This window comes from Sus scrofa, chromosome 4 (genome assembly GCF_054392235.1).
Source record: "Sus scrofa isolate SSC_HxYL_T2T_F1_AM1 chromosome 4, Sscrofa_HxYL_maternal_Yorkshire_Landrace_v2.0, whole genome shotgun sequence".
Classification (NCBI taxonomy): Eukaryota; Metazoa; Chordata; class Mammalia; order Artiodactyla; family Suidae; genus Sus; species Sus scrofa.
Window position 1 is genome coordinate 111,275,506 of NC_139386.1, and position 27,891 is coordinate 111,303,396.

General features: G+C 39.4%; 1 protein-coding gene and 1 long non-coding RNA gene across 6 annotated transcripts in view; one reads left to right on the forward strand and one right to left on the reverse strand.

The window, feature by feature from the left end:
* The window catches only part of LOC146404185 (uncharacterized), a 32,946-nt gene extending 25,290 nt beyond the window's left edge, over nucleotides 1-7,656 (reverse strand). The window contains exons 1-2 of the long non-coding RNA XR_014844553.1: nucleotides 7,022-7,656; nucleotides 4,150-6,411 (exon numbers count right to left, since the gene is read on the reverse strand). This is a non-coding gene — a long non-coding RNA (uncharacterized LOC146404185). The remainder of the gene's footprint in view (nucleotides 1-4,149; nucleotides 6,412-7,021) is intronic.
* TRIM33 (tripartite motif containing 33) overlaps nucleotides 1-27,891 on the forward strand; it is a 133,156-nt gene that overhangs the window by 36,275 nt on the left and 68,990 nt on the right. The gene's annotated exons all lie outside the window — the stretch shown is intronic.

The window sequence follows — 27,891 nt, forward strand, 5'->3', positions numbered from 1 at the left end:
TCATTTGTGCCATAGTTTAGATCCCACATATAAGTAATATCAGTGGTATTTCTCTTTCTCTTTCTGACTTCACTTAGTATGAGAATCTCCTCTAGTTGCATCCATCTTGCCACAAACACCATTATTTTGTTCTTTTTTATGACTGAGTAGTCATTCATTCCCTTTTACCTCCATACCCCAGTACCAACTCCCCTTGTTTTTTTCTTTCTTTCTTTTTTTTTTTTTTTTTTTTTTTTTGTCTTTTGTCTTTTTAAGGCTGCATCCATGGCGTATGGAGGTTCCCAAGCTAGGGGTCTAATCAGAGCTACAGCTGCGGGCCTACGCCACAGGAATATGGGATCCAAGCCGTGTCTGCGACCTACACCACAGCTCATGGCAACGCCGGATCCTTAACCCACTGAGCGAGGCCAGGGATCGAACCGGAAACCTCATGGTTCCTAGTCTGATTCATTTCCACTGAGCCACGAGGGGAGCTCCCCCCTTGTTTCTTATAGTAATGTTCTAATGTGTTTAATGCATCTTTTGACCAATATGGTGAAATAGGCTGCTGGCTCCTCCCCTTGAGATTAACCTTGGGAAAACTGTGAGTTTCCAGGAACAAGCAAACCCTAAGAACCCCCTGAGCAGATAAAAGTTTGTTTGAACTAGTATGTGTGTTGGGGGGGGTGGTTACATCCTGGGACAGAATGTTGCCTTGGCTATGAGAGGGTAACTTGGAGAAAAACAGTTTACATTCCTCTTGCCTGTCCATCCCCTTGGCATTGGGACAGTCATTGCCAGCCTTTACTGTAGAAATCTTTACTGTCCAGGACTTCTGGTCCAGAGATCAATTTATGACAGTACGAAAACCCTGCTGGAGTGAAGAGTTAGGAAAAAGTGGATGGGCCAGCCATGCGCACGCCTCCTGTTTTCTTAGCCTCCAGCCACCATGGCTGGTGGATGACAATCCTGAGAGTGCTTCCTCCCAGTGATTCTTTTCCCAGAAGGCTCATCCACCTTGTTGCAAATGGCAGATTTTCATTCTTTTTTATGGCTGAGTAGTATTCCATTGTGTGTGTGTGTGTGTGTGTGTGTGTGTGTGTGTGTGTACGTACACGTACACATCACTTCATTCATCTGTTGATAGATGCTTAGGTTACTTTCATGTCTTGACAGTTGTGAATAATGCTGTTATAAACGTTGGGTATGTGCGTATCTTTTTGAGTTAGTGTTTGTTTTCTTCAGGTGTAGTCTCAGGAGTAGAATTGCTGGGTCATATGACAGGTCAATTTTTAGTTTTTTGAGGAACCTCCATACCATGTTCCAAAATGGCTGCACCAGTTTACTTTCCTACTAACAGTGTAGGAGGGTTCCTTTTTCTGCATATCCTCACCAACGTTTGTTATTTGTAATCTTTGTTGTTGTTGTTTTTGGCCACACCCCTGGCATGCAGAAGTTCCCAGGTCAGGGTTTGAACCCACAGCACAGCAGTGACCCAAGCTGCTGCAGTGACAATGCTAGATCCTTAGCCTTCTGTACTACAGGAAACTCCTATTTGTGGTCTTTTGTTAAAGGTTGTTCTGACAGGTGTGAGGTAATATCTCACTGTGGTTTTTCTCTTCTAAGTCATGCTGAGCATCTTTTCATGTGCCTGTTGGCCGTCTGTATATATTTTTTGGAAAAAAATGTCTACTCTGGTCTTCTGCCCATGTTTTAATTGGGATGTTAGGTTTTTTTTGAAGTTGCTTTGTATGAACTGCTTCTATAATTTGGACTTTTGTTTTTATCATTTGCACATATTTTCTCCTGCTCAGTAGGTTGTCTTTTCATTTTGTTGATGGTGTCCTTTGCTGGCAATACCTTTGTTTTTCTTCCCTTTTTAAGGCTGCACCTGTGGCATATCGAAGTTCCCAGGCTATGGGTTGAATCAGAGCTGCAGCTGTGGTCTACGCCACACCACAGCAACACCAGATCCAAGCTGCATCTGCTACCTGCACCACAGTGCAGCAATGCCAGATCCTTAAGCTACTGAGTGAGGCCGGGGAGCGAACCACATCCCCACCTACACTATGTCGGGTTCTTAATCTGCTAAGCTACAACAGGAACTCCATAGAGGCTTTTAAGTTTCATTAGGTCACTTGTTTATTTTTGCTTTTGTTTTCTTTGCCTTGGGAGACAGATCCAAAAAAAATATTGCTATCATTGATGTCAAAGAGTGTTATGCCTGTGTTTTGTTCTAGGAGTTTTATGGTTTCTGGTCTTATATTTAGGTCTTCAATCCATTTTTATTTTATTTTATATATGGTATAAGAACAAAGCTGCTATTTCTTTTTTTGTTTTTTGTTTTTGTCTTTTCTAAGGCCGCACTTGTGGCATATGGAGGTTCCCAGGCTAGGGGTCTAATTGGAGCTGTAGCTGCCAGCCTACACCACAGGCACAGCAACTTGGGTTCCGAGCTGTGTCTGCGACCTACCCCTCAGCTCACGGCAACGCGGGATCCTTAACCTACTGAGCAAGGCCAGGGATTGAACCCGCAACCTCATGGTTCCTAGTCGGGCTCATTAACCACTGCGTCACAGTGGGAACGCCAAGCTGCTGTTTTTATGGAGTTTCACTCTAGTAAAACTCCTGATCTTGCAGACCAGACTTTCGGGGTTGGAGTGGGGATCATAGGATCATTCTCAGGCAAGAAGGCCAGTGCCTTCCACTGTTGTTACCAGAAAACCTAGCAGTTTTTGTGGATTAAGCACTTCTCATTTTGTATGATAATGGTTGTTTCCCAGTGCTTTTAAATCTCTGATGGTTTTTGTTTGTGTATGACAATTCTGTCAAGTTTTATTACTCCTGTACTTTGAGGGGAGGATTTGCTTTTTATTCTTCCATTAGTGGAAGCTAGCTACCTGTTGAGTTTTTCTTTTGTAGTTTCATTTTCTCAAAAATTTAAAAATATTTTAGGCATTCCTGTCATGGCTCAGTGGTTAACAAACCTGACTAGTATCCATGAGGACGTGGGTTTGATCCCTGACCTTGCTCAGGTGGGTTAAGGATCTGGCGTTGCTGTGAGCTGCAGTGTAGGCTGGTGCCTACAGCCCTGATTCGACCCCTAGCCTGGGAACCTCCATGTGCTGCCCACACCCGCAGCACATGGAGGTTCCCAGGCTAGGGGTCTAACTGTAGCTGTAGCCGCCGGCCTACGCCACAGCCACAGCAGTGTGGGATCTGAGCTGTGTCTTTGATGCACACCACAGCTCACAGCAATGCTGATCCTTAACCCACTGAGCAAGGCCAGGGATCAAACCCGCAACCTCATAGTTCCTGGTCAGGTTTGTTAACCACTGAGCCATGGCGGGAACTCCCAGTATTTTTGTTTAAAAAAGATAATATTTCAGGTACTTTATATGTTCTGATCTAAATTGTCCTGTGCCATTGCCACTAGTCATTTTAGTTAACTAAAAATAAATTTAAAAATTCATTTTGTTAGTTGCACTAATAAAGCACTTTTTCGGAGTACTCAGTGGGCGCTTGTATTGGCTGCTGCACTGGATAGTGCAGATATAGCACCTTTCCATTAATACACAGAGTTCTGCCACACAGTGATGCTCTAAAATTTTTGAGACAAATAGTAACTAATAATAGCTACCTTTTTTTTTTGTACTTTATGTTGGATTTTACTTTTATTAGCACATACAGTCTTCCCCCTTGAGATAAGTACTATGATTATTCCTATTTTACAGATGGAAAACAAAGACTCCAAGGTTAGGAAACTAATCCACAGTCACACAATGCAGAAGGGAATGGGCTTGGAATTTAAACCTAATTAGTCTGGTTCTAGAGCCTGTGCTATTATTTTGTTGTATTGTCTCTTTGATAAATGATGCTTGGATTTGGACTTGAGTTGAAAAGTTGTTTGTTTGTTTGTTTTTTGTCTTTTTGAGGGTACACTCCCAGCATATGAAGGTTCCCAGGCTAGGGGTCTCAGAGCTGTTGCCTGAGTTGTTGCTGCTGGCCTACACCACAGCCACAGCAACCCCAGATCTGAGCTGTGTCTGCAACCTACACCACAGCTCATAGCAACGCCAGATCCTTAACCCACTGAGTGAGGCTAGGGATTTGAACCCTCAACCTCATGGTTCCCAGTCAGATTTGTTTCCGCTGTGCCATGATGGGAACTCCCGAAAAGTTTTTAATGTTTTGCTAATTTTGAATGCTATGTGATGTTTTTTGATAAATGATTCTGTTTGTATTTTAAGTTGTTTGCTTCTATTTCTTATAGTTTTTATTATCTGAATTTGATCATAGGCCAAATTTATTTATGTAACCATATGGTTTTCTCCTTTAGTTATTTTGATATGATTGTTTTATTGATATCCTTGCTATTGAATAATACTTGAATTCCTGCTACAAACCTTAGTGATCTATCTGGAAATCTGTCAAAACAGTATTTTTTTATTTTTTAGGGCTGTACCCAGGGCATATGGAGGTTCCCAGGCTAGGGGTCACATCAGAGCTGTAGCTGCCCACCAGCCTACATCATAGCCACAGCAACACGGGATCCATAACCCGCTGAGCAAGGCCAGGGATTGAACCTGCATCCTCATGGATACAGGTCAGATTTGTTTCTGCTGAGCCATGATGGGAACTCCTGTCAAAACAATATTTTCATCAATTTTTATTTCATTTGGAAATATGGAATTCATGTTAGAATGGTCTCTGGTTTTTTTTTTGTTTTTCTTTTGCATTGTCTTTGTCCACTTTCAGTATTAAGGTTATGTTGAACTTTATAAAATGAATTGGGGTTTTCCTTTTTCACTCATGTTCTAGATTAGCTTAAATTATAATGGAATGCTGGTCTGTTAATTAAAACATAAGTCCCCTGTAAAGCCATCATGATTTTGAATTTTTTTTAAATGGCAGTTCTTCCTAATCTCTGTATGCTAATACAGGTCTTCATAAATGTGTTACTTCTTGGTTCTTCTGTGTTTTTGGTAAATCACATTTTACTAGGTGATAGTCTGTTTTTCCAGGTTTTAAAATTTCTTGCTGTGGAGTTATTTGCTAACATAGACCTAGTAATATTCTTTATAATTCTTTTGTATTTGTTGCTTCTTTTCCATTCTTCCATTTATATCTTTTCATTAGCTTCATGAAGTTTTACTTTTTCCTCAAAGAAAATAATTTAAATTCAATTTTCAATTTTGTTTTCAGTAATAATTCTTGTTTCACACCTATTTAGATTTTATAATTTAAATTTCTTAGGGAAGTAGATAAGTTATTGTTATTTCTAATCTTTTTTTTTTTTTTTTTTTTTTTTTTTGCCTTTTAGGGCCGCACCCGCAGCACATGGAGGTTCCTGGGCTAGGGGTCAAATCAGAACTATAACTGCTGGCCTACGCCAGAGCCACAGCCACGCAGGATCTGAGCCGCATCTGTGACCTACACCACAATGCTGGATCCTTAATCCACTGAGCAAGGCCAGGGATCGAATCCGCAACTTCAGTTCCTAGTTGAATTCATTTCTGCTGTGCCACCATGGGGAACTCCTCTAATCTTTGGTAAAGACCAACGATAGTCTACTTTCTTTTTAAACTCTTTTTTTTTTTTTTTTTAATTAAAGTATTGTTGATTTACAGTGTTATTTTCAGTGTACAGCAAAGTGATTCAGGTACACATCTATATATTCTTTTTCAGATTCTTTTTAATTATAGGTTATTACAAGATAATAATACAGTTCCCTATGCTATACAGTAGGTCCTTATTGGTTATCTATTTTATAAATAGTAGGGTGTATTTATTAATCCCAGATTCCTAATTTGTCCCTCCCCCTTCCCTTCCCCTTTGGTAACCACAGTTCTGATCTCTATGTCTATGAGTCTGTTTCTGTCTTGCAGATAAATTTGTGTCATGTTTTAGATTGCATATATAAACGATGTTGTATTTGTCTTTCTCTGTCTGGCTTACATCACTTAGTATGCTAGTCTCTAGGACAATCCAAGTTGCTGCAAATGGCATTATTTCATTCTTTTTTTAGCAGATCAATATTCTATCATGTGTATATTCTACATCTTCTTTATCCATTCATCTGTTGATGGACATTTAGGTTGAAAGATAGGGTAGTTTTGGGTTTTAATTTTTTTGTCTTTTTTTTTTAATTTTTTTTTTGGGGAGGTGATGCCCTCACTTACGGCATGTGAAAGTTCCTAGACCAGGGACTGAACTAGAGCCAACACAGAATCCTTAACTGCTAGGCCACCACCAGGGAACTCTAAAAGATAGGATAGTTTTAATGTCTGTGAGTATCAGCTGTTTATGCTACACTGTTTTTTGGAGCGCCTGTACTTTTTGTTTGGATTCGCCTGTACTTTTTGTTGGGATTTCCATGCATTTTTCTTTTGGGTTTTGTGTATGTGATCATTTAATTAATTAATTAATTAACTTATTTATTTATTTAGTCTTTTTAGGGCCACACCTTCGGCATATGGAAGTTCCCTGGCTAGGGGTAGAATCAGCTGCAGCTGCCAGCCTACATCACAGCCACAGCAATACCAGATCTGAGCTACACCGCAGCTCATGGCAAAGCCTGATCCTTTAACCCATTGAGCGAGGTCAGAGATTGAACTCGTGTTCTCATGGATACTAGTTTCGTTCGTTACCACTGAGCCATGACAGGAACTCCTCATTTATTTTTACTTTGTAAAAATTTTTATTGGGTCATAATCAGAATATGGACAGTATAAACCAAAACCTTCCGAATTGGAAACGTTTTCTTTATTTTGTAATGAAATACAGGATAAAATTTTCTCTGTGTTCTATACTCATACCAAAAATATATGTTTTTTGGAGTTGCTGTTGTGGCTCAGTGGAAACAAATCTGACTAGCGTCCACAAGGACCTAGGTTCAGTCCCTGGCTTTGCTCAGTGAGTTAAGGATTTGATGTTGCTGTGAGCTGTGGTGTAGTTCACAGATATGGCTCGGATTCCAAGTTGCTGTGGCTGTGGCATAGGCAGGAGGCTGTAGCTCTGATTTGACCCCTAGCCTGGGAACTTCCATATGTTGGGTGCGGCCCTAAGAAGACCAAAAAAGTTTTTACATGTGTTATGTTTATATGTGACAAATCCAGCAATACTGTTATTGTGTACATAATCTTAGGGTTTTTAAATAAGAGAAGAAAGAAAAAATACACACTTGTTTATATTAATCTGCATATATTTACCGTTTGTGTTACTCTTTAATTCCTGTGGATTTGGACTGTGGTTTGGTGTTATCTTCTTGCATCGGTGTTACTGTGTTTCCTCTCTGCTCCTCTTTGCTGTTATTCTTTTATGCAACTTAAAAAAAAAAAAATCAGTTAAGGGAGTTCGGCTCAGCAGTAACAAACCCGACTGGTATCCATGAGGATTCAGGTTCTATCCCTGGCCTCGCTCAGTGTGTTAAGGATTCAGCATTGCCCTAGGCTGTGGTGTAGGATGCAGATGTGGCTCGGATCCTATGTTGCTGTGGCTGTGGTGTAGGCCGGCAGCTGCAGCTCTGATTCGACCCCTAACCTGGAAACTTCCATATGCCTCGAGCTAGACCCTAAAAAAAAGAAGAATCCCACTGCTGCGGCTCAGTTGGTTTGATCTCTGGCGCAGCCAGTGTTGCCCTGACCCAGGTGTAGACATTAAAAAAAAAAAAAAAAAGGCCATAGAGACCAAGTATTTTATTCCTTTTGTATTTTGCTGTGTAGTAATTTGTTATAAAGTAAAAAATGTTAAGTTATAGAATGTACTCCATTTTGGTAATTTTTAAAATTTTCACTTAATTTCTTTTCTTAGCCAGAATATCATTTCTTATTTAGGAATCATTTCAACTTGGGGGGGGGGAATGGGGAGGTAATTTATTTATTTTTAGGATTATATTGGTTATGTCAATACATATGGATAGTGAAAACCTTTTACTCCCCTTCCCCCCTTATTGGCCAAGTTACATGATTAAAATTTTATGGACATAGGAAAAGAAAGATATTTTATTATTTTTAAGTTAAAAAATTCCATTCAAGGATTCAGTGTGGTGTCAGAGGTGTTCATTTTAGGTTGCATGAATTCTCACATTTTAGAGAGGCAAGGTGGTATCAACCTTTGTCAGAGTCCGTGGTAGTATTCTTGTAATCAAAAACCTTAGTCTTCTGCAGCAGTATTTTCACTAAATAGGGTAACTAAAGATATAGTTTCATGCCAGTTCAGGTCAGGTCTTTTTCACTAAATTGAGTTTTAAAGCTAAAGTTTTATCAGAATTTCCTGAATTTCAGAATTTGATAAGGAGATATGGGTTTATGGGCAACTAAATTTTAAGTTTCACAGTTATGTTTGTATATTTTCATATATTTTTACTTTTTGTTTGTAGCTTCCATCCTGTTTGTTGCATAAAAGTTTATGAGAGTTTATGGATTGTATCCTTCATTGTTAAATACAATTCTTGTACTGTTTTATGATTTTTGAGGTCTGAGTACATTCACCTAATGCTGGTATTGTTTTTCCTCTTCTATTTTTTGTTTGTTCTATCCTCCATCCATGCACCTCCATTTAGTGGTAATATTTATTATCCTTTTCTCTTTAAACTATTTTTTATTTTAGGTATGTTTCTTAATTTGATCAATTGGTTACCCTTTTATTTTTTATGACTTTTTTTTTTTTTTTTTTTTTTTTTGCTTTTTTTTGGGCCACACCTGTGGCATATGGAAATTTCAGGCCAAGGTCACAGCCACAGCAACGCCAGATCTGAGCCACATCTGTGATCTATACCACAGCTTGAGGCAATGCCAGATCCTAACCCACTGCTTGAAGCCAGGGATTGAACCCACATCCTCAAGGATAATAATTGAATTTGTAATGTGCTGAGCTGCAATGAGAATTCCGTCTTCTGTTGTTTTTAATGTGAAAATTATGCTTAATTGTAGCAGAGCTCTTTTTCTTATACTTGTGATATATATTCTAATTGCATTTTTCTGAGAGTTCTTAATCCTCCCCCTTTTTTTCCCTAGTAAAGTTCTTTTTTGTTTCTTCTGTTAGTTCTGCCTTAGTAGGAGCCAGTTGGCTGGTTGTTCACTGTGATCTCATTCAAGTTTCTGACCCTCCTCAAATGGGATATACTTATTCTTTGCCTATTCTTGAATATGGCTCCCTTTACAGGGTCAAATTTGTGGAGAGGGGGATGTATTTAGTACCTGCCCTGTACTAAATACATTTTTTTGGGGGGGTGCCTTTTTGGGCTGCAGCTGAGCCATATGGAGGTTCCCAGGCTAGCATGGAGTCGAATCAGAGCTACAGCTGCCGGCCCACACCACAGCCACAGCAACACTGATCCGAGCCGTGTCTGTAACCTATACCACAGCTCACGGCAATGCTGGATCCTTAACCCACTGAGCAAGGCCCGGGATCGAACTCGAAACCTCATGGTTCCTAGTCGGATTCGTTTCCGCTGTGCCACAACGGGAACTCTATAAATACATTTTCAAGTTAAATTCCTTATCCCAAGAGTAGCAGAGCTTTACTGTTTCTCTGCCCAGTTTGTACAGCTGGGATTGGAGCAGTCCTGTCATGATCCAGTGACTGACTCACTGATTGAAGCCACAAGTGCAAAATTCAGATGACCTCCTAAAGGAGGCAGTGAATAAGCAAGTGCTTGGACCAGGCAGCCATGGAATCCTGGCTCTTCATGGTCAGGACTCCAGGTTCCACTGGCCTTTTTCATTCCATACCTCCTTCTCCCATAAAAAGAGAATAAGGAAAACCTAGGTGCATGCAGGTTTACTCACATAAGCACATGTGTGTATATATACAGATGAAGTCATCTTTCCTGTGAGCTATACCTACTAAGACTCAGAATTCCTGTAATTTGTACCCCTCTCTCACCCCCCGAGCCAGGGATAGAACCTGAGCCATAGCAGGGCCCCGAGCTGCTGCAGGTTCGTAATCTGCTGTGCTGCAAGAGAACTCCACCACATCTTTATCCATTCATTGGTCGATAGACACTTAGATTTCTTCCATGTCTTGGGCATTGTAAATAATGCTGCTATGAACATTGGGTTGCTTGTATCTTTTTCTTTTTCTTTTTTTTTTTTTTTTTGGTCTTTTTGCTATTTCTTTGGGCCGCTCCCGCAGCATATGGAGATTCCCAGGCTAGGGGTCGAATCGGAGCTGTAGCCACCGGCCTACGCCAGAGCCACAGCAACGCGGGATCCGAGCTGCGTCTGCAACTTACACCACAGCCCACGGCAACGCCGGATCGTTAACCCACTGAGCAAGGGCAGGGACCGAACCCGCAACCTCATGGTTCCTAGTTGGATTCGTTAACCACTGCGCCACGACGGGAACTCCGCTTGTATCTTTTTGATTAAAGTTTTTTCTGGATAGATCCCCAGGAGAGGTATTGCAGGGTCATATAGTAGCTCTATTTTTAGTTTTTTGAGGAACCTCACTACTGTTCTCCATACTGTCTATACCAATTTATATTGCTACCAACAGTGTTGGAGGGTTCCTTTTTTTCCATTCCAACAGTTATTTGTAGATCTTTTTTTTTTTTTTTTTAATGGCTGTATGCGCAGCATATGGAAATTGTCGGGCCAGGGATAGAACCCACACCTCTGCATGGAACCAGGCTGTTGCAGTCAGGTTCTTAACCCACTGTGCCGCAATGGGAACGCCTATAGATTTTTTGATGGTGGCCATTCTGATTGGTGTGAGGTGATACCTTATTTTGGTTTTGCCTTGCATTTCTCTGATAATTAGTGAACGTCTTCATGAGCCTTTTGGAGTTCCCTGGTAGCTCAGCAGGGTAAGGATCTGGCATTGTCAGTGCTGCGGCTTGGGCCAGTGCTATGGTGTGGGTTTGATCCCTGGCCTGGGTACTTCCACATGCCAGGAGCATGGTCAAAAAAAAAAAGGAGTTCCCGTCGTGGCTCAGTGGTTGACGAATCCGACTAGGAACCATGAGGTTGCGGGTTCGATCCCTGCCCTTGCTCAGTGGGTTAATGATCCGGCGTTGCCGTGAGCTGAGGTGTAGGTTGCAGACGCGGCTCGGATCCCGCGTTGCTGTGGCTCTGGCATAGGCCGGTGGCTACAGCTCCGATTCAACCCCTAGCCTGGGAACCTCCATATGCCGCGGGAGTGGCCCAAGAAATAGCAACAATAACAACAACAAAAAAGACAAAAGACAAAAAAAAAAAAAAAATCATGTGCCCTTTAGCCATCTGTATGTATTCTTTGGGGAAATATTTTTTTAGATCTTCTGCCCATTTTTTGATTGGGTTTTTTTTTTTGATGTTGAGTTGTATGAGCTGTTTGTATATTTTGTAGATAATTCCTTGTCAGTCTCATTGTTTGCAAATATTTTTTCCTCTTCTATAGATTGTCCTTTCATTTTGTTTATGGTTTCCTTTGCTATGGAAAAGCTTTGAAGTTTAACCAAGTCCCATTTGTTTATTTGTGGCATTGTTAATTATTTGCTGAACTATTTTTTTTTTTCTTTTTTCCTTTTTGGCTGCCCCCTGGCATAATGGAGTTCCTGGACCAGGCATCAGATCCAAGTCACAGTTGCAACCTACCCCACAGCTGCAGCAAAGCTGGGTCATTAACCCACTCTCCCAGGCCAGGGATTGAACCTGTGTCCCAGTGTTCCAGAGATGCTGCAGATCCCATTGTGCCACAGAGGGAATTCCAGTGTCTATTATTTTTTTTTTAACTGCATTCTTTTAGTAGCTAGCAGGCTATAAATATAACATTATCAGTTTAAAAGTATATTATTTTTAGGAGTTCCCATTGTGAATCAGTGGTAATGAGTCTGACTTCATTAGTAGTATCTATGAGGATGTGGGTTCAATCCCTAGCCTTGCTCTGTGGGTTAAGAATCCAGCATTGCTATGAGCTGTGGTGTGGGTTGCAGATGTGGCTTGGATCTGGCAGTGCTGTGGCTGTAGTGTAGGCTGGCAGCTGTAGCTCCTCTTCAACCCCTAGCCTGGATCTTCCGTATGCCACAGGTGCGGCCCTGAAAGAAAAACAAACAAACAAAAAAGCCCCCCCCCAAAGTATGTTATTTTTACACAAGTTTCTGTTAATATTGAAAAAACTTTGGGAACCTTGTTTCAAATCATTCTGAGTATTAGAATTAGATTGCTATATTGGTAATGAACTTACTCATAATTTCCTGAGTTTGTGAGATTTTTGAATTTTAAAGATTGATGTATCTTTGGAAATTAAGCTTAAAGAATACTGAGAAGCTTTATGATAACATCTATACTTATTAATGTATTTCCTAAGTATATTTTCTTATGTTTGATAGTGTCAGGTCTTATATGATCATTTGTGCACGTAAGTGGTCATATGTAACTGTGACTTCAGCTTAGTCCGGTTTTATATTTAGTAGTAAACAAAATTTTTTTTCGACTTTTCGAGTTTTTGTTTTATTATGCTTAGGCTGTGTTCTGTGTCGATAACATATGTATTATAAATATTCTTTTGTGTGATATTCAATTTTTTATTTAAGTATAATTGACTTACAATATTGCATTAATTTTTTGTGTACGATGTAGTGATTTGATATTTTTATACATTAAAAATGAATCACTGCAGTGGTAAAGCTGACTTGTGCAAAGTTACTGGATACTTACTAGCATAATTTAAATACACGTTATTGTATTATTTTGTAGGGTTAAGCCAGTTTGATTATAAATTAATTATTTTAGTTATTTTCTATATTATATCTCCCAATTTTTTTCCTGTATAAAGCAGCATTTTTCTTTATTCTGCCTCTCCGAGCAGATCACTCTGTCTCTTTCCCTCTCTTTATTGCCAACTCTTTTGGTAAGAATGGGCAAAATATTTAACACTCCACATTTCCAGCTCCCCCACACTCATACACACTTCTTTCTGCTTCTACCTCCTCTGTAGAAAAAGCCAGTGACTTGTTGCTTCAGAACCTAGTTATTTTTTGCTTTCTTTTTACCAAACATGTACTGCTTTCTAGGTGCCTGTTTTTGTGTGCCCACAGGGAAAGGAATAGAGATGAACAGGAGATAGGTGCAAGGTAGAGGCAGGAAGTACCATTGGGAATGGTTATACCTTTCAAACTAGGGCTGTTGGCCCTACCTCATAATCTTATTTTCTCCAGCCTCTTTTTCCTTTTCCCTGAATTATTCAATTCAGACTTTTAACACTCAGCTCACAAGACTCTCATTCTTATCATTTGATCTGGCCTCCTAGTTAAGTAATTAGAAACTATATGTGTAAATTCCCCTTTGCTCCCTTGTCCACCTGAAAACATGTCTGTATTTTTCATCCATAGTTATTTTCTAAGTGAAAAGAAGGAGGTTGATGATTGAAGTTTTGGACTGACTGCTTCAGGCTATGGGAAGGAGAATCTAGGGCTGAATAAAAAGAGTGTTAGGTCATCTCAAGGGCCAGCTGACATTTTAGGACAAAAATGTCCTGAAAAATTTTAAAAGTAAATGATGACAAGTGATGACAAGATCATGAGTGGTTAATGGAAGAGGTAGTATACTCTTGTTTGATTCTCATTTATTTCAGTTACATATATATGTTTGTGTAACTGGCTTCTGATATAAAATGTACTTATTGTGATTTGCAGTTGAAAATATTTGAAATCTGTCTCTTAAATCTGAGAACTCCTTTTCTTTTCGCTTGACCCATAAATGTTGGTGTAACAAAGGATGATGTTCTTGATCCAATACTTCATTAATCTTTTTTTTTATTACTCAGTGGATTTATTACATTTATACTTGTACAGTGATTATCACAATGCAGTTTTATAGGATTTCCATTCCACAATCCCAGTGAAACCTCCCCCCCCCGGCCCTGAACTGTCTCCTTTGGAAACCATAAGTTTTTCAAAGTCTGTGAGTTAGTGTCTGTTCTGCAAAGAAGTTCATTCTGTCCTTTTTTCAGATTCCACATGTCAGTGAAAGCATTTGATGTTGGTGTCTCATTGTATGACTGACTTCACTCAGCATGATAATTTCTGAGTCCATCCATGTTGCTAAAAATGCTGGTATTTCGTTCCTTTTGATGGCTGAGTAATATTCCACTGTGTATATGTACCACATCTTCTTGATCCACTTCTCTGTTGATGGACATTTAGGTTGTTTCCATGTCTTGGCTATTGAAAATAGGGCTGTAGTGAACATGGGAGTACATGTGTCTTTTCGGGTCATGGTTTTCTCTGGATCGATGCCCAGGAGTGGGATTGCTGGATCAAATGGTAGTTCTATTTTAGTTTTCTGAGGCATCTCCATACTGTTTTTCCACAGGGGTTGCACCAATTTACAATCCCACCAACAGTGTAAAAGGGTTCCTTTTTCTCCATACCCTCTCCAGCACTTACTGTTTGTAGACTTTGATGATGGCCATTGTAGCTGGTGTAAGGCGGTACCTCACTGGTTTTGATATGCATTTCTCTAATAATGAGTGATGCTGAACATCTTTTCATGTGTTTATTGGCCATCTGTATGTATGTCTTCTTTGGAGAATTGTCTGTTTAGGTCTTCTGCCTGTTTTTTTGGTTGGCGTTGGTTTTGTTTTTGTTTTTGTTTTTGTTTTTGGTATTGAGTTGCAGAAGGTGTTTATAAATTTTGGAGATTAATCCCTTGTCAGTCGATTCATCTGCAAAGATTTTCTCCCATTCTGTGGGTTGTCTTTTCATTTTGTTTAGGGTTTCCTTTGCTGTGCAGAAACTTTTAAGTTTAATTAGGTCCCATTTATTTATTTTTACTGTCATTACTGTAAGAGGTGGATCTGAGATGTTGCTATCATTTATGTCAGAGAGTGTTTGGCCTATGTTTTCCTCAAAGAGTTTTATAGTGTCTGGCCTTGTATCTAGGTCTTTAATCCATTTTGAGTTTATTTTTGTATATGGTGTTAGGGAGTATTCTGATTTCATTCTTTTCCATGTGGCTGTCCAGTTTTCCCTGCACCACTTACTGAACAGGCTGTCTATTCTCCATTGTATATTCTTGCCTTCTTTGTCATAGATTAGTTGGCTGTAGGTGCATGGGTTTAATTCTGGGCTTTCTATCCTGTTCCACTGATCTGTATTTCTCTCTTTGTGCCAGTACCAAACAGTTTTGATGATTGCTGCTTTGTAGTATCGTCTGAGGTTGGGAACCTGATTCCTCCAGCTCCATTTTTCTTTTTCAGGATGTCTTTGGCTATTCTGGGTCTTTTGTGCTTCCAAACAAACTTGAAAATATTTGAGTTCTGTGGAAAATGTCCTTGGTAATTTGATGGGCTTGCATTGAATCTGTAGATTACCTTGGGTAGTAGAGTCATTTTGATAATATTAACTCTTCCAGTCCAAGAGCATGTTATGTCTTTCCATCTATTTGTGTCACCTTTGATTTATTTCATCAGTGTTTTATAGTTTTCAGAGTACAGGTCTTTTGTTTCTTTAGGTAGGTTTACTCCTAGGTATTTTATTCTTTTGGATGCGATGGTAAACGGGATTGCTTCCGTAATTTCTCTTTCTCATCTTCCATTGTTAGTGTATAGAAACGCCATCAATTTTTGTATTAATTTTGTATCTTGCGACTTTGCCAAATTCCTGGATGAGCTCTAACAGTTTTCTGGTAGAGTCTTTAGGATTCTCTAGGTATAGTATCATGTCATCTGCAAATAGTGATGGTTTTACTTCTTCCTTTCCAATTTGGATTCTTTTTATCTCTTTTACTTCTCTGATTGCTGTGTCTAGGACTTCCAAAACTATGTTGAAGAGTAGTGGTGAGAGCGGATATCTTTGTCTTGTTCCTGATCTCAGCAGGAATTCTTTCAGCTTTTCACCATTGAGAATGATGTTAGCTGTGGGTTTGTCATATATGGCCTTTATTATGTTGTGGTAGGTTCCCTCTATGCCCACTTTCTGAAGGGTTTTTATCAGAAATGGGTGTTGGATTTTGTCAAAGGCCTTTTCTGCCTCAATAGAGAGGATCATGTGGTTTTTATTCTTCAGTTTGTTAATGGGTGTAACACATTGATTGATTGGCAGATATTAAAGAACCCTTGCATCCCTGGGATAAATCCCACTTGATCATGATGTACAATCTTTTTATTTATTTATTTATTTGTTTTTGTCTTTTTGCCATTTCTTGGGCCGCTCCCGCAGCATATGGAGGTTCCCAGGCTAGGGGTCTAATCGGAGCTGTAGCCACCGGCCTACACCAGAGTCACAGCAATGCGGTATCCGAGCCGCGTCTGCAACCTACAATCACAGCTCACGGCAACGCCGGATCCTTAACCCCCTGAGCAAGGCCGGGGATCGAACTCGCAACCTCATGGTTCCTAGTCGGACTCGTTAACCACTGAGCCATGACAGGAACTCCAGTGTACAATCCTTTTAATGTATTGTTGGATGTGGTTCTTTTGTTGAGGATTTTCGCATCTATGTTCATAAGTGGCATTGCCTGTAGTTTTCTGTTTTTGTGGTATCTTTGTCTGGTTTTGGTATCAGGGTGATGCTGGCCTCATAGAATGAGTTTGGGAGTATCCCTTCCTCTGCAATTTTTTGAAATAGTTTCATAAGAATAGGTGTTAGCTCTTCTCTAAATGTTTGCTAGAATTGGCCTGTGAAGCCGTCTGGTCTGGATTTTGTTTGTTAGAAGTTTTTTTAATCACAGTTTCAATTTCAGTTCTTGTGATTGGTCTGTTCATCTTTGCTGTTTCATCTTGGTTTAGTCTTAGAAGATTGTACTTTTCTAAGAATTTGTGCATTTCTTCTAGGTTTTCCATTTTATTGGCGTATAGTTGCATATCTCTTATGATCCTTTGTATTTCTGTGATGTCCGTTGTGACTTCTCCTTTTTCATTTCTAATTTTATTGATTTGAGTCTTCTTTTTTTCTTGATAGCTCTGGCTAAGGGTTTATCAATTTTGTTGATCTTTTCGAAGAACCATCTTTTCGTTTGATTGATCTTTTCTATGGTTTTCTTCGTTTCTGTGTTATTGATTTCTGCTCTGATCTTTATGAATTCTTTCCTTCTACTAACTTTAGGTCTTGTCTGTTCTTCTCTCTCAAGCTGCTTTAGATGTAAAGTTAGCTTGTTTATTTGAGCTTTTTCTTGTTTCCTGAGGTGGGCTTGTATTGCTATAAACTTTCCTCTTAGAATGGCTTTCGCTGCATCCCATAGGTTTTGGAGTGTTGTATCTTTGTCATTTGCTTCTAGGTGTTTTTTAATTTCCTCTTTGATTTCTTCAGTGATCCATTGGTTGTTTAGTAGCATGTTGTTTAGTCTCCATGTGTTTGTTTTTTTGGTTTTTTTTTTTGCAATTTTTTTCTTGTTGATTTCCAGTGTATAGTGTTGTGGTCGGAAAAGATACTTGATGTGATTTCAATTTTCTTAAAGTTACCGAGGTTTCATTTGTAGCCCAGGATGTGATCAATCTTAGAGAGTGTTCCATGTGCACTTGAGAAGAATGTGTATTCTGTTGCTTTTGGATGGAATGTCCTATAAATATCTATTAAGCCCATCTGATCTAATGCTTCATTCAGGGCCTGTGTTTCCTTAGTGATTTTCTGTCTGGATGATCTGTCCATTGCTGTAAGTGAGGTGTTAAAGTCTCCCGCTGTTATTGTGTTATGGTTGATCTGTCCTTGTAAGGTTTTTAGCAGTTGCCTTATATATTGTGGTGAACCTATGCTGGGTGCATAGATATTTAAAATTGTTATATCTTCTTGGATTGATCCTTTGATCATTATGTAGTGACCTTCCTTGTCCCTTAAAATGTTTTTCATTTTAAAGTCTATTTTATCTGTTATGAGTATTGCTACTCCAGTTTCTTTTGATCCCTGTTTGCATGGAATATTTTCTTCTATCCTCTCACTTTCAATTGATATGTGTCCCTAGAAGTGAAGGGTCTCTTGAAGACAGCATATATATGGATCTTGTTTTTGTATTCATTCAGCTAGTCTAGGTCTTTTGGTTGGGGCCTTTAGCCCATTAACATTTAAGGTAATTATTGATATGTATGTTCTTACTGCCATTTTATTAATTGCTTTAGATTTGTTTTTGTTGATCTTTAGTCTTCCCTTCTTTTCTTATTCTCTCCTCTGTGGTTTGATGCCTATCTTTAGTGTTGTATTTGAGTTGATTTTTCTTATTTGTTTGTGTATCAATTGTAGATTTTTGTTTTGCAGTTATTCTGAAGTTTTGATATAAGTGTCTCTATATATATGAGATTGTTTTAAAGTTGTTGGTCTCTTAATTGCAAGTGTATCTCCAGCGTCCTGCATTTGTACACACCTCTTCTTAAGATTTCTGATTTTGGTGGCATAGTTGTGCATGGGTGATTTCGTATCTTTACTGTATATATACGTTTACTCGTGGGCCTTGTCATGTGTGGTATTTTTGTTTCCTGTTGCAGCCTTTTCTTTTCTGCCTAAAGACGTTCCTTTAGTATTTGTTATAAAGCTGGTTTAGTGTTGCTGAATTCTCTTAGCTTTTGCTTCTCTGTGAAGCGTTTGATTTCTCCTTCAAATCGGAATGAGAGATTTACCTTGCTGGGTAAAGTAATCTTGGTTGGAAGTTTTTTTCCTTTCATCACGTTAAGTATATCATGCTACTCCCTTCTGGCTTGCAGAGTTTCTGCTGAAAAATCTGCCAGTAATCTTATTGGGGTTCCCTTGTATGCTATTTGTTTCTTTTCCCTAGCTGCTTTCAGTATTTTCTCTTTGTCTTTAATTTTGGTCAGTTTGATTAATATGTTTCTTGGGGTGTTCCTCCTTGGGTTTATTTTATGTGGTAGTCATTGCACTTCCTGGATTTGAGTGAGTGGTTTCTTTCCCATGTTAGGGAAATTTTCGACTATTGTCTCTTTGAATATTTTTTCTGTCCCCTTCACTCTCTCTTCTTCTAGCACCCCTATAATACAGATACTGGTGCGTTTAACGTTGTCCCAGAGTTCTCTGAGACTCTCTTCATTTGTTTTTAATCTTTTTTCTCTTTTCTGTTCTGCATCCATAATTTCCACTAATATGTTCTCCACCTTGCTATTTATTTGCCTCCTATATTCTGCTGTTAGCTGCTTCTAGTGAATTTTTTATTTCAGTCATTTTGCATCTCTTCTTGTTTAAGTTTTATATCTTGTATCTCTTTGCTCAGTGTTTCCTGTAAGTTATCCATCTTTGCCTCCAGTTATTTACAGTGTCTTGCATCATCTTCAGCATCAACAGTCTAAAGTCTTTTTCCTGGAGATTGAGAATCTCCTGATCACTTAACTGGATTTTCTGGGATTTTTTCTTTCTCCCTCATCTGAGTTATAGTTCTCTGCCTTCTCACTTTTATAGGTTTTTGGTGTGGTGACCTTTTTACAGATAATAGAGTTGTAGCCTCTCTTACTTCTGGTGGCTGCCCCCCTTGTGGCTGATGTTGATACGGGGGCTTGCTGTAGGCTTCCTGCTGGGAGGTATTGATGCCTGCCCACTGGTAGGTGGAGCTGATTCCTGTCCCTCTGGTGCTTGGGGCTTTGTCTCTGGATGGAATTAGAGCTGCTGTGTGCCTGGGGGGGTCTTTAGGCAACCCATTTACTGAGGGGCGGGACTGTGATCCCACCTGGATTGTTGTTTGCCCTGGGGCTTCTCAGTGCTGATAGGTGTGGCCAGATTTTTCCCAAAATGGCCACCTCCAGAGAAAGGCATGCTGCTCAATATTCCCAAGAGCATTGTTTCCCATGTCTTTCCCCCACAACAAGCCACACTCACCCCTGTTTTCCCAGGAGGTCCTCCAAGTCAGGTTTGACCCAGATTCCTATGGAGACTTTGCTTTGCCCTGGGACCCAGTGCACATGAAAGTCTATGTGTGCCTTTTAAGAATGGGGTCTCCATTTCCCCCAGTCCCATGGAGCTCCTTTGTACAAGCCCCACTGACCTTCAATGCCAGATGCTCTGGGGGCTCTTTCTCCCAGTGCCGGATCCCCACACGTGGGAGTTCAATGTGGGGTTTCCCACCCAGAAGGTATGTGGTTGCTTATATCGGGTAATCGCCCCTCCTCCCTCTTGATGTGGCCTCCTCTTTGTCTTCTGGAGTAGGATATCTTTTTGAAAGTTTCCAGTCCATTTGGCTGAAGATTGCTTTTGTTCAGCATTTAGTTGTAAATTTTGTTGTTTTTAGGAGAGAAGTTGAGCTCCAGTCCTATTCCTCCATCATCCTCAATACTTCATTAATCTTAACTGTGCTTTAGATTTGAACTATTTATATGCTAGTGATTCACTCTTCAATTCCAAAAGTATGGTAAACACCATCTATCCAAAATGTATCTATTCTGGCTAAAATTACTTTTCCCTCATTTTGAGTAGGTTTGTAATTATCCATGAATTATATCCATATCAGAAACTTGCATATTATCTAGAATTTCTAATTTCTTTCCTTGCTATAACTGTTAATATCTCTCCATAATCATATACTTGTTCATTAAATCAATCACTTCTGCCTCTAATTTATCCTCTACTTTTCTTTTATGACTGCATTAATGTAATTTGTTACTAATCTACCAGCCTTTTAATTAGAGAGCTAGTTTAGCATAGATTTTAGAGCATAGGTTCACAAATTGTGGTTTCAGATCTTGGTCTCCTCTCCCCTCCATTTACATATGACTTGAGAACATTATCTAATCTCCTTGAACCTCAATTTATTCACCTTTGAAGTGGGGGTAATGACTGAATCTACTTTACAGAGATGTTATGAGGACTAAATGAAATAATACATATAGGGTTCTCATAAATACTAACTGATCTTAAAGTGAACCTTGTACTAAGGCAGATGTGGATATAATTTGATCATGATTATCTCCTGTCCCCAGCACAGCCCTTATTTTCAAATGAGCAGGTTAGAATCACTTTTATCACTGGGATAAAGACTGAAGTGCAAGTTAGAGCAAGGTTAGGCTGGAAAACGTCTGACAAGGAAAGTGGGGTGGCAGAGTCTCTGTGTCCTAAGTAGTCTCATGAGCCAGTTTTTGGACTCTGACTTAAGAAAAAGGTTCCAACTAATAGAGATTCCTGGAATTTCTGAAACTTGACTATTTTGTCTGATTGAGTTTTGAGGTCCTTGCTTATTTTCTTAAGGCAAGGATTTACCTTGTTTTAATTGACATACGTTTAATTATATATTACTTTCCTCTTCATGTTGTAATTAGAATGATCATGACAGAACACATTATTATATATATTTTGTGGCTGTGGCATGTGGCTTGGGTCACTGCTGCTGCTGGGCCAGCAGTCCAACCCACATCACAGCAGTGACCCAAGCCACAGTAGTGACAACACTGAATCCTTAACCATTAAGGCCAGCAGGGAATTGCCTTGGTGGGAATTTAATTTTTTTAAAATTTCATTTTATTTACCTCTCTAATATTTATATAATATTTACTTTTAGCCCATGCATGTTTAGATATCAGTGTATTTTATTGATGCCTTTGCTAATTATTTTTTGTATCTCATTTCTAAATATTTTTCCATGTTCTAAAAGTAAATATAACTGTATAAAATTGCCATATTTGCAGGTGATAAGTAGTCTAATATTGGCAGTTTTATATGGTTCAACTTAATGTTTATTACTTTTTATAGCAATAAATAGTACTGTTATATGTCTGATAATTTAATTTGCTCTTATTGTTGAATAGCAATTTTATCAAGATACAGATTTCTGGGTGACTGTTATTTTCTCTAGCAGCTTTGAAGATATTATTCCTGTTATTTTTTCGCAGTTTTTACTGTTGAGGTCAGCTTTAACTTTGATTTTCTTCCTTCCTTCCTTCCTTCCTCCCTCCCTCCCTCCCTTTCTTCCTTCCTTCCTTCTTTTGTCCTTTTAGGACTGCACCTGTGGAGGTTCCCAAGCTAGAGGTCTCATGGGAGCTGTAGCCTAAACCCCAGCCACAGAAATGCAGGATCTGAACCGTGTCTGTGACCTACACCACAGCTCATGGCAACACCAGGTCCTTAACCCACTGAGTGAGGCCAGGGATTGAACCTGTGTCCTGTCCTCATGGATGCTAGTCAGATTCATTTCCCACTGAGCCATGACGGGAACTCCTGGTTTTCTTCCATTACTAATAGTTACTAAGAGTTTTTTCTTCGTCTTTGTTATGTTTAGGTGCAGATTTATTTATTTATTTGTCTTTTTTTTTTTTTTGGTCTTCTCTAGGGCCGCACCCACGGCATATGGAGGTTCCCAGGCTAGGGGTCTAATCGGAGCTGTAGCTGCCAGCCTACGCCAGAGCCACAGCAATGCCAGATCTGAGCTGCGTCTGTGATCGTTGTGAGCAATGCCGGATCCTTAATCCACTGAGTGAGACCAGGGATCGAACCTGCAACCTCATGGTTCCTAGTCGGATTTGTTAACCCCTGAGCCACTACGGGAACTCCAGATTTATTTTTATTTATCCCACTCTGAACCTGGATTGCAGTCTGAGGTCTCATTTCTTCAGTTCTGAGATTTCCAGTCATTATCTCTTTTGCATCTATACCTCTTTTCCTTCATGAACGTCTAGAATGGAGTTTCTCATTCACTTCTTTAGCTTGCTGCTTCTCTTTTTGTAGTTTCTATCCCTCCTTATCTCTCTGTTGAATTCTGTGTGATTTCTTCATATCTACCTTCTTCTACCTTGATAATTTTCTTTACAGTTTATATATTTGTTTTGAATTTATTCAGTAGTTATATTTTATTTTCTTTGATTCTTGTTCAGATCACTTCTTTTCAGATTCCTTTTGTCACTTTATCTCTGAACGTGTTGCACAAATTTAAAGTCTTTTTTTTTGTTTGTTTGTTTTTGTCTTTTAGGGCCTCACCCACGGCATATGGAGGTTCCCAAGCTAGGGGTCAAATCAGAGCTGTAGTCGCCAGTCTATACCACAGCCACAGCAATGCGGGATCCAAGGTGTGTGTGTGACCTCCACCACAGCTCACGGCAACACTGGATCCTTAACCCACTGAGCAAGGCCAGGGATAATTCACGTCCTCATGGGTGCTACTTGGGTTTGTTTACCATTGAGCCACAGTGGGAACTCCCTTAGAAAGTCTTTTTGCTTTCTGTTGTTTAGGTTTTTACTTCTTGGTTTAGTGTGTTTTTGACTCACTCTGATAGTGTTGGGTTTCTTCACGTGCATTGTAGTTTTATTTATGTGCTGATCTTCAGTGAGTGTCCCACTTGTGCCTTGGGTTAGGGGTATTCTCATGAGATGATTTTGTGTCGAAACAAGCCTCTTTTTGTTGTTGTTGAATGAATATATAAATTGACCTAAATAGGAATCCCAGGAAGAGAAGTAGATATTAGGCAGAAATAATAACTTCTGCTTTTGGACATTTTATTTGGAGTTCTGATTTGATTAAAGAGGAGATTTTAGGAGTTCCCATTGCGGTGCAGCGGAAATGAATCCGACTAGGAACCATGAGGTTGCAGGTTTGATCCCTGGCCTTGCTCAGTGGGTTAGGGATCCGGCGTTGCCGTGAGCTGTGGTGTAGGTTGTAGATGTGGTTTGGATCTGGCATTGCTGTGGCTCTGGTGTAGGCTGGCAGCAACAGCTCCAATTAGACCTAGCATGGGAACCTCCATAGGCCGCAGGTGTGGCCCTAAAAAGACAAAAGACAAAAAAAAAAAAAAAAAAAGAGAGATTTTTAAATAAGAACTTAAGTTTAGTATAGAGAACAGAAGAGAAACATTGACTTCAGCTTTAGGGAAAATGACTAATATGATGAACTGGATTCTTTGGGTTCCTTCTGGTTCATAATAGATTCACTTCCACTTTTCCATTCATTGTTTCTTAAGTCTCAGGAAAACCAGTGCCAGGACATGAATGTGCTCAGCTGGAGGTTGCATCACTACATGAACTTCCTCTAAGTCATCTGGCATTGGATAATCTACCAGTTTATTATTTTAAAAATATAATTCAGGAACAGCCAGATGGGAGAGATGCATAGGGCAGGATATATGGGAAGAGTTGTGGAGCTTCCATGCTTGCTGAGTATGTCACTCTCCCTGAATCTCCAGGTTCACTAACTCAGAAGCTACTACTAGGCGACTTACTAGTTTCCTAACTTGGCCTATCTGGGTACTTACTGTGCAGATAATACACGCTTTGGTTACATATCTATGCTTGACTTTGTTTAGTAATACGACTTTTTTTTTTTTTTTTAATATTTTTTTGGCTGTACCCATGGCATGTGGAAGTTCCAGAGCCAGGAATCAAATTCTAGCCATAGCAGTGACTTGAGGCACAGCAATGACAGCGCTCAATCCTTAACCCACTGTGCTGCAAGAGAACTCCAAGTGTTCTGACTTCTTGCGGATGACTCCAGAGCTGGCAAAGATTTTAGGTTGTAGGGTACTTAAAGCCTGCCCCATGGCTCTCTTAAAGGAGTTCCGTTTCAAAACCTTCTAACCTTTGTCTTACTTCCTATTCTCAGCAGTGGTACCACTCATCCTTGCGGCCCACTTGCATCAGCACCTCACTACTTGGGCTCCGAGTACCCTTTTTGTTTCTGGCAGTTCAAAATTTTGCCTTCTTGGTTATAGACTCAGTTATATATTTTTGGATCTGCACTTTAATTTGTTACCTGTTGACCATTTTCTTTGAGTTGGTGGTCAGGTGGTCTTTACACATCTGCGTAGTAATCCATCTTGAATGGAAGACTACCAGTTTACTGCCCATAAATTCCACTTAGCATAATAACACAATAGAAATAAACTAGTTGGTAGATTTGTCAATTTTTGGCCTTTTAACCCACCCCACCCCCAGATAATTATACATTTTAGTAAGTTGGAATTTAAAAGAAATTAATCTAATCTAATAGGTATGAATGAGTCTCTCAGAACTTGAGCTTTGAAGTAATGAAATCAGTTTTAGGGATATTATGCATAAAACTGGTTAGTAGCTTTGGCTTTGGAGTTTGAGTTTGAGTTTTATATAATAATCAAAACTCGCCATGACAACTAATACTGAGTGACTGAGTCAGAAGCATACTCATCTGATCTACACTAATTACAAGGGCATAATACTTACTCATAAACTTAAATGGAAATGACTCATTTTCAGCATAAACATTTATGTAGTTTTCAAATTTATTTATAAATATAGAAGCAAATAGCAAAAAGATCCCCAAAGAAGCTTCAGTTCTTTTTGTCTTGGTGGTAAGATACCTTGGCTTCTGGGTAATCTGACAGAAGTAATTAGCATAGAAATGGGATTTGCTGATGTTGGCTAACTCAAATTTTCCTTGTATCTCATGGACAGTTTTTTCATGCCTTGAATTTCTGAATTCCAAGTCTCTCTGAAAATTTTTATAGCAAATAAGGAGTCTTTCTCAAATGTATTCCCTCCCTTCTTTTGTGTTTCTATTGCTACAGCTAGGTACCCTTTTACCATTTACATTTCTTGAAAATGCTTGTGTACCAATTTGTGTGCCTTGCTGCCCTAGTTTTCCTCTACTTTAAGTTTTTTGGATATTGTCTTTATCTATTAAATTGCTTGATGCTATTTTTTTTTTTTTGTCTTTTTGCCATTTCTTGGGCTGCTCCCGCGGCATATGGAGGTTCCCAGGCTAGGGGTCGAATCGGAGCTGTAGCCCCTGGCCTACGCCAGAGCCACAGCAACGCAGGATCCGAGCCGCGTCTGCAACCTACACCACAGCTCACGGCAGTGCCGGATTGTCAACCCACTGAGCAAGGGCAGGGATCGAACCCGCAACCTCATGGTTCCTAGTCGGATTCGTTAACCACTGCGCCACAACGGGATCTCCTGCTTGATGTTATTTTAACGGGGGTTTGGAGTGAAAAAAAGATGAAGTAGAAGCTTTTCAGATAGAAGTAGAAATGTCAAGAATCTGAGAATCAGCTAATTAAATAAATACATAAACTACCTGGCATGTGACTTTTACATAGATAAAATGGATACATTTATAATGTTGAATGTTTCTTACACAGAACAGAATGTCTCTTCAGAGATATTCCTTCAGGAGTTCCCTGGTTTCTCATCTCAGCAAGTTCTTGTGTTGTTAACTTCTGTGGTGCAGGTTTGATCCCTGGCCTGGGAATTTCAACATGCTGCAGGTTCAGCCCCCCTCCCAAAAAAAAGCCAATTAAATGTTGCAAACTTTACATTAACTTTCTCAGTATTTTACACATATATAATTATGTATACATATAGATATTTTTCTATCTTTAGTCTCCTTTTCCTTTTTTTCCATTTGTGAGCATTGAACCAATGTTTTTGGTTTGCCTGTGGTTTCTTCCTTTCCTAGTTTTCTTGGACTTCCCAAGACAACCCTCAGGTTCAGTGATTTGCTGGAAGGACTCACAGAATTACAAAAAAGTCTTATAGTCATGGTTGCATTTTATTTATCTATCTTTTATTTTCTGGCCATGCTCATCGCATACGGAAGCTCCCGTGCCAGGGATCAAACCTGAACCACATCAGTGACAACACCAAATCCTTAATTGCTAGGCCACCGGGGAACTTCATGGTTGCATTTTATTATAGTGAAAGAACTTGTATTAAAATTAGCAAAGGGAAAAGGTGTGTGGTGTGAAGTCCAGGAGAGATGCTTAATTTAATTTTGTCAGTTACAGTGAATGTAGGACAATATACAGGAGGAGTATTGCCAACCAGGGAAGCTCACCTGAGGTTTTTTTTATTGGGGAATCAGTCATATTGGGGGTCAGCCTCCACAGAACTGATACTACCTACTTGGACTCCAGCTGACCCTAGAGGTCAAACTGAGTAAAAATGGCCCAGGGCCTCAGGCAAACAAAAACAGTTTTGTCAGGCATAATATTCTAAAACTTCAGAGGTCATCTTCCGTGAGCCAGTCTAGGGCTAGTATTGAAGACAAGCCTTCCTTAGGAATGTGCAGGGTTTAAGGAAGCAAGGCCAATCAAGTATACTCTTGGTTTTCGTGCACACTCATGAATGCATGTTGACTCTTTAAGACCGTGTATAAGTATCATCACCTCGTCAGTGAAAACTTACCTTATTCACTGTAGGTTAGTTGCTCATATAATTTTGCCTCTAAATTACTTAGACTTATCTCCTTTGTAGTTATAGTATTTGTTTCTTGAATGTATTTTGCCATCATATTCATTTTCCCCTTTCTCCTGACTATATTGTTTCACTCTTTGATTTGAAAAATGTTTCTGTGCATTTTCTTTGAGCAAGATCTTTGTATGCATTTTGTATTTTAAAGACAATATTTTGTTTTGAAATATAATTATAAATTTGAGTTTAACAATATATATGACTGCTAAGAGACTGACTTCCTGCTTTTAGCATAACATTTTGTTTTCATTTTCTTTCTTCTTTTTCTTTTTTTTTCGTCTTTTTATGGCCGCACCCGTGGCATATGGAGATTCACAGGCTAGGAGTTGAATCTGAGCTGTGGTTTCGAGCCTACAGCCACAGTAATGCAGGATCCGAGTCGCATCTGCCACCTACACCACAGCTCACGGCAACGCTAGATCCTTAACCCAAGACCAGGCATCGAACCTGCAACCTCATGGATGCTAATCAGATTCGTTTCTGCTGAGCCATAATGGGAACTCCTGTTTGCATTTTCTGCTACAGTTACTAAATGTACAACTCTTTGGACTTAATAGCCATATCTTTGTATTGTGCTCCCTATAGTTGTACATGGTATAAGCTGTAAAAATTATATACTAGTCTTGAACCCTTTCTTAAAAAGCAAAGATTGTGTCATTTATGCTTTATGCTCAATTTTGTGGCTAACATATAGTAATCAGGTTTTTGTGTTTGTAGTGCTATTTTTTAGTTCTTAACTTTTATTTCCAAGTGTTGCCTCAGCAGGTTTAGAACACTAGCAGGTTAAGTCACAGGTGATCTTTCTTCCCACATAAGCATAAATTCAAGTAGTTCTGAACCAAATCAAAATT